The following is a 7,633-nucleotide window of genomic DNA, read 5'->3' as shown; positions in this document are numbered from 1 at the left end:
GCAGACGTCATGTAGTATATGTGTATACTAAATTTCAGATTAATAGTTCAAACGGTTTGGGAGCTACAAATGATTTAAGACAGACAAACGAACAGCCAATATATAAAGATTGCCAAATAATGCTATTAATTTTATACTATTGTTAATGTTATTGTTTCTAAATATTACTCTTTGTTTGATTACTGGTAAAGCTTGCTTTAAGTTCAGCTTTTTAATATTATTTTGCTTTCATTATTTGATATTTTTTATTTACGGTCATATAATATTCTAATCCAGTATGGTGCGTATAATGTCAGATTGGGTGAGGGGCAATCAGTAACATTTGGTTAATTTTTATTTATCTCCCTCTACACATTACACTAATTGTGGAAATTATTAAGAACTAGCCGTGTAAGCCCATTCTGTAAAAAGCCCAGGCTCTTAGAAACCATGGATTCTGCCACTTCAATCAATCAATCAATCGCATCGGTTGTCCATTAGCGGCTAAACAAGTTTGCCTTTTCTTGCCGGTTTCACTTTGGCGACAGAGTCGATTTCTTTCAGCTTCATGCTGTAGCCTCGCGCTTCCGGGCCGGACAGACACACTTCCACGCATAGATGTTTATATATAAGATACCTGCTTATCCATACAATTATCTAATCAGCCAATCATGTGGCAGCAATGCAATGCATACTATTATGCAGATACCAGTCAGGAACTTCATTTAATGTTCACATCTAACACCAAAACCGGGGAAAAAAATGTGATCTTCGTAATTTGTGCCATGAATATTGAGGCCAGATGGGCTGGTTTGAGTATTTCTGTAACTGGGGACCACTTGGGATTTTCACTTATGACAGCCTCTAGAGCAGTGATTCTTAACCTTTTTTGAGTCACGGACCCCTTTTAGAATCTGATGAAAGCTGGGGACCCCCTTCCCCAAAAATATTCACATAAACACAACTTTGCATACAATTAATATAATGTACTTTATTTATCAAGATTTGATTATCTCATACATATATGACAAACACAAAGCATTATTTAAGTTTAAAGTAAACAATCTAAAAAAACACTCCTTTTTATTCAAAAAATAATGGCCACTCATTATAATTATGAAATACAATCCTCTTGTGCAAATTAAAACAGATCTTCTACTACGTTTTCTACTACCATTACTACTATGACTACTACATCTACTCTAAATCAACAGTACCACGTTGTATGGTGAATATAAATGTTAATTGTTACAGACCCCATGAAACTCATTCATGGACGCCCCACGGACCTCAGGTTAAGAACCCCTGCTCTAGGGAAACCAGAAACATTCAGTGAAGGACAGCTCTGCAGATGGAAATATCTTGTTGATAACATAGGTCAGAGGAGAATGGCCAGACTGGTTTGAATTGACAAATAAATGCTACAGTAACTTAGATAATCTCTCAGTACAATTGTGGTGAACAGAAAAGCATCTCAGAATACACAACACGTCGAACCTTGAAGCAGCAGAAGACCACATGCATATACTCCCAAACATCTTCAACTCTGTGATGGCCAGTGTGATGTCCTACGCTGTGGTGTGCTGGTCAGGTGACATCACTTCAAGAGAGGCCTACCAAATTAAGGTAATTAAAGGGGCAGGCTCATTGGACACAATCTGGACCCCCTGGTGGTAGCAGAGGGGGACAAAATTAAAACAAAACTGAGTGCCATTATGAACAGTGCTGCACATCTTCTCTGTGACACACTGACATTGAGGGCATCCATCCATCCATTATCCAACCCGCTATATCCTAACTACAGGGTCATGGGGGTCTGCTGGAGCCAATCCCAGCCAACACAGGGCACAAGGCGGCAAACAAACCCTGGGCAGGGCACCAGCTCACCACAGCATTGAGGGCATTAAGCCAATTAATTATTCGGCAGAAGTGTGTTAACAGACACTACAGGGGGCTCCTTTATACCAAAGGCAATTCATCTGTATAGTGCCTCACTGAGACTGTGACTACCAGGTCAGAAGTTTTCTTTCTTTTGATTTTTAGTCATTCTGGTTTGTATTTAAGAGCAGTTTGTTGTTTTGTCATAAAATAATAATTTATGTATTTGTTTGTCTATTTATTTATTTATTATTGAGCTTTTGTAAAAAGCCAAACTTCCTCCTGAGGACAAATGAAGATCTAGCTATCTGTTATATAGTGCTTTTTATATCTATACATCTATCTAAATAGCTACCTTTGCTCCAATATATTTTACTGGACCAATTTAGTACCGAAACATTAAACCAAAAAACAAATAGGCCACACTCATATGCACAAAGTTAAATATCTTAAATACAGATTTCCTCTGTTTTAGCAACAACTGCTCTACAAAATTCGGAGAGCCAAAATGCTGGTTCTAACACCTAATCTTCTACGCAGTAAGAAACTCAAACCTACACTCAGGAAGTCTGAGCTTCGCACCTCTTGAAAATATTCTGCACCAACTGGATCTTCTAATCGTGTCACAGACCCCAGACACACTTCACCATACACTTGCACAAAAAAAAGAAAAGTGCCCTGAACTTTTCAAGGATGTAAGAACTTTTTGGACTTTTATATATAAAAAACAAGAAGATATCCTATATTCACTTGTACTTTTGTAAATACATATGCTTACGATTCATTACTTTAAAATTCTTCCTTAAGTAGTTTTTTCTGGGGAAAAGTTTTTTACTTAACTCACTTTCCAGAATTCACTTTTAATTTTGTGTGATTGTTGGGTACATTATACAACACAACACCTCTGATAAAACTTCATCTTCTTTCCTACCTGAGGAGATTCATTTTTTTCCTCCCTTCCCAGTCCATTCCCATACCCACATAGATGATGATCAGTTGTGCCACGTTTTTTCAGATGAAGCTCCGGTAGGTCAAGTGACTCATTTAGCCTCAAACATGGAATCAGTAGTAGGGATAAGACCGCCAAAGTACTGCTCTTAATTTTATATAGCTCTCTTCCAAAATGAGTCATCCCAAGGTACATCCACTTGTTTAAATATTTGTTCATTGAAGCCACTAGGTCACATTGGCCAACTAAACTGTTGCACAAACACATTAGATCAATCCGGCACCCCTTACTCTAAGGACAATTTTAAACAGGTGGTGCTAAATTGATCAGTTATTTATGCTAAATGTCAGGAAGGAACAGAGGCCAGCCTTATTTTAAGAGAACAGTGTAGGTGAGAGGAAGGAGTTTTTGCTTGTATTCCCAAATTGGACTCTTCAGCCCAGAATCCAAATGATAGATAGATAGATAGATAAATCTTTATTGTCATTGTCACTTTTACAAAAGAACAACAAAATTGAAAATGGGTCCCAGTCTCATGATTGCCATGCCCAGAGATGTATAGGTCTTCTGCATTTAATCAATATTATTTGTTTTAACTCCTTTTGTGATAACCTCTGCAGTTTGACTTTTAGTTAATCAACCCCACCCCGTTCTTCATTACACACACACACACCTCAATCATATCCGTCTGGTTTGGTGATCACTGAGAAATGCCTCCCAAAGATCACACCTGATTTTCAATCTCCACCTCTTAGCTTAGACAGCTTGGGTGCCTCACTTTTGAAATCATCAAATCTGTAAGGAGCAGGAGGAGGAGTCGGTGAAAGATTTAGTTTTGAAATATTTTAAACAATAACAGGAAATGTTTTGAAGTGCAGAAAAACCCGTTGGACAATATGCCTGGAGCCGAGAGGAGAAGTGTGTTGTGACTTCTCCCTGAAGAAAACAGGGCTGAACTAGTCTTTCTTGTCCTTCCATTCAGAAATTCCTTAATTATGTACTTTTAGAATTTTTGGTTAGGGTTAGTTTTTTGTTTCCTTTTCGCAATGCCATTTCATATGCGGCAAAATGGCTAAATGTTATAGGCAAGATTAATAGTCAGTGTTTGCTGATGTGTACACATTCATGCCATAACAGTGCCCTTGGAATGTTGGAGACCCTGCAACCACAGAGTCTGTAAGCCTTTCATGCTGTCACTGACTGATAAACATCCATTCATCCCTCTATTTATTTTTTGGATCTGTTTTTCCATTACATGTTTGCACGTGTCTTCTGCCTCTTCTGCCAACATCTGGATGTAGATACCAATAGACAGATAGATAGATATGAAATGTACTATATGGCATATAGATACAAAAGGCACTATATGAGTGACGGAAAATAAAGTATATGATAGATAAATATGAAAGGTGCTATATAAGAGATAGATATGAAATGCACTATATTACAGAGAGACAGATAAATATGAAAGGCTCTTAATGATAGATAGATGGATGGATATAAAAGGCATTATATGATGGACAGATACATAGATTATATTATATTATATGGAATTAGATTAGATAAACTTTGTTAATCCGAAATGGAAATTCACATGCATATAACAGAAGAAACATAAAACAAGGATACAGACTCACAGGACAAATAATGCAGGTAATCAATCAACAACTCAGATATTTCAAAGTGGTATTTCAAAATAAGCTTAACAAGCGCCCTGGGTGGACACATAGATACATATGAAAGCTCTATTAGATAGATAGATAGATAGGAAAGGCACTATATGATAGATAGAAAGGAAAGGCACTATATGATAGATAGATACATAGATAGATACGAAAGGCACTATATGATAGATAGATAGATAGAAAATACAGAATATTATAGATAAATATACAGAGAGTCAGGCATGTGATAGATAGATAGTGTGGTGGATGGCCGGCTTCAAACTCCGGCCCTCACCCCCAGGCCGCCAGGAGGAGCTCTCCCGACATCAGGATTGTGCCCCGAGTTCCAGCAGGGCATCATGGACTATGTAGTGTTTATACACAGCCCTGCTGGATACCTTGGGGGCTATCAGGAGTCGCTGTAGGGGGGCTCGTGGGCTCTTATGTGCCCTATAACCCGGGAGTACGTCACGATCACGTGACAGGAAGGAACGACGTGCTCCCGGGTTGAAGAAAAGGACTGTTTACCCTGACCTGGAAGGAATAAGGACCTGTGGACTGACTGGGCAGGAACACCTCCAGGTCAGGGTGTATAAAAGGATCGTGGGAAAGCCCTGAGACTGAGCTGAGCTGGGTGGTAGAGGGGTGAAGTGTCTGGGCGAGGAGGAGAGAGAGTATTTTCATTGTGTTGATTTAGTTTATGAATACTGTCGAGTGGAAGGTGCTTTGTGCACGTTTATTGTTATTCAATAAAGAACTCTTGGACTTTTATCCAGTGTCTGGACTGATACCTGAGGTGGACAAGGGCGTTGTCTGTCACAATAGATAGATAGTGTGGTCCATGACCGGCCATTTATCCCAGCCAATACTCCCAGGCCACCAGAGGGAGCCCTCATTGCGACATGGAGATGCCCCAAATTCCAGCAGGGCATCAGGGACTATGGAGTTTTCCTGTAAAGTCCTGCTGGATAACATCAGGACCACCAGGGGTCGCTCCAGGGAGAACCAGGGACTACTATTTGCCCTATGCCCCGGAAGTACGTCCGAGTCACATGGACAGGAGGAATGACGTACTTCCGGGGTGAAGAAAAGGACTTTTTATCTGACCTGGAAGTGATAAGGAACCATGGACTGAAGGATGGGAAACACTTCCGGGTCAGGAACTGTAAAAGGACTCTGGGAACTCCCAGACGAGGAGCTGAGCTGGGTGGAAGGGTGGCAACGCGTCTGGGAGTTGGAAGAATTGATTATTGTGATTATTGGTTTATTATATGAGTATTGTGGAGAGGAGGGTGCTGTGTGCACTGTGCAGTATTAATAAAGTCAATATTTGGACTTTTACCTTGTGTCTGACATCTTGGTCAAGGGTTCAAGGGAGAGATAGCGCCCCCTATCTGTCATAATAGATAGATAGATAGTGTCACACACATGTGAATAGGAGGCAGCTGAAGGGCTTGGAGAATAATGGTAATACATCTGCCCAGGGGGTGGCGGGGTGCACTGACGCTCTTTCTAAGTTCCCTGCAGACCTTTCCCAGGAAATCCCACCAGGAGCCACTGCCTCGACTCGGGACACGCCACGTCCGGTCCCGGGCCCAAGGACAACATCATTTCCAGTCCCGGCCCCGAGGACGACATCACTTCCCCCAGACTTCCTATAAAGCCTCACTCCTTTCCCCTGGAATTCAGTTCTGTTTTGGACTCTGTCTTGTAAACTTGACTTACAATTCAAACATTTACTTTGTGCAGCCAGGATACAGATAATACGGGTGGCTGCCCCAAACCTTTGCCATGTCTCTTCTTGTCACAATAGATAGACACAGTAGATAGAAAAAAGGCATTATATGCTAGATAGATTAATAGAGAGATAGTTAGCGATAGATGGATGGATATGAAAGCGCTATGCGATAGACAGAAAATACACAATATTATAGATAGTTATATAGGTAGCCAGACAGGCATGAAAGGCACTACATGATAGAGAGAGAAAAAAGTTCATACAATTTTGTATTGCATTTTCAACTGACATAAAACTCGCGTGCCATTGTGAAAAGCAATCTATCATTTGGTTGACATGTTTTTAATTATGACACAATGCCAAAATGTTATGCACCACATGTACATGCATTGCACTGCAATGTAGTCAGCACTCTGGATTTCATTTAATTTTGGCACAAATAATCTTAACATAGTAAACTACCACCTTCAGGTATCTCCACACATGTTCTGTGGGGTTTAATGCTGCGTGCCTGTTACCTCAGATGTCAAAGCTAGGAATCAAGTCACACCAGAGGTGACCACATTTTAGTAAAACATTTGGAAAACCAATATGGATGCATCCAGGAAAATAGTTGTTGTGCTTGCTCCATCAGAATAAATAGCTGTTGATATAACATCACATTATGCAGTAATTTGTGTATCCAAACACTGCTGTGACACAGACAGCCGGATCGAGGTTGGGCAGCACTGTGTGTACAACTGATTTAATGAGTCACAAACAGCCGCTACTACAGCTTTCTCTAAATTTTGAGGTGTGTGTCGCCATTTTGGATTGACGTCATGATCTGAATTCGGATAAACTCAGACTTGACAGACCAACCGTGAGTTTCTGAGTTGGAGATCTGACTTAACGGGGAATTCCAGCTGAAAATTCTGACTAGAAACTCAGAAATTCCGACTCTCCACTTCAAATGGAACGCAGCATTAGTCTGGCTACTCTGGGACAAATAAAAGGTGGCTTGTTTGTAGGTTGGCTGCCCTCAATCAACCAGCCTTCCACTATGAATCTGCAACTTCTAACAATACAAAGATAGAACTGCAATTCTCTAAGACAATATGTAATGGATTGGGTTCAAGTCCGGGATCAGTTTGTGATGAGGCTGCTGCTTCTTCCATCTGACACAGAGGATGAAAAATGGCAGTATGTGGCCGAGTCTTTGGCTTCATTCACCCCTGTCAGTTTTTGTCCCGATGACACTGTAGTCAATTTTTTTTGCAACTTTGCAAAACTTTTTTGTTAAGGAGATCTGCTAGTTGAAATAAAACAGCTCCTTCCGTTCTGTCACAGACACTCTGTGGAAAATCAACTTTGCCTTGTGGGGACACCAGCACTGGGTCTTGAGAGCTTGTCCAGAGACGGAAGAGGCAGCGCAGTGAACATCAC

Source organism: Polypterus senegalus, chromosome 3, assembly GCF_016835505.1.
Source record: "Polypterus senegalus isolate Bchr_013 chromosome 3, ASM1683550v1, whole genome shotgun sequence".
Classification (NCBI taxonomy): Eukaryota; Metazoa; Chordata; class Cladistia; order Polypteriformes; family Polypteridae; genus Polypterus; species Polypterus senegalus.
Note: the sequence above shows the minus strand (reverse complement) of the source record.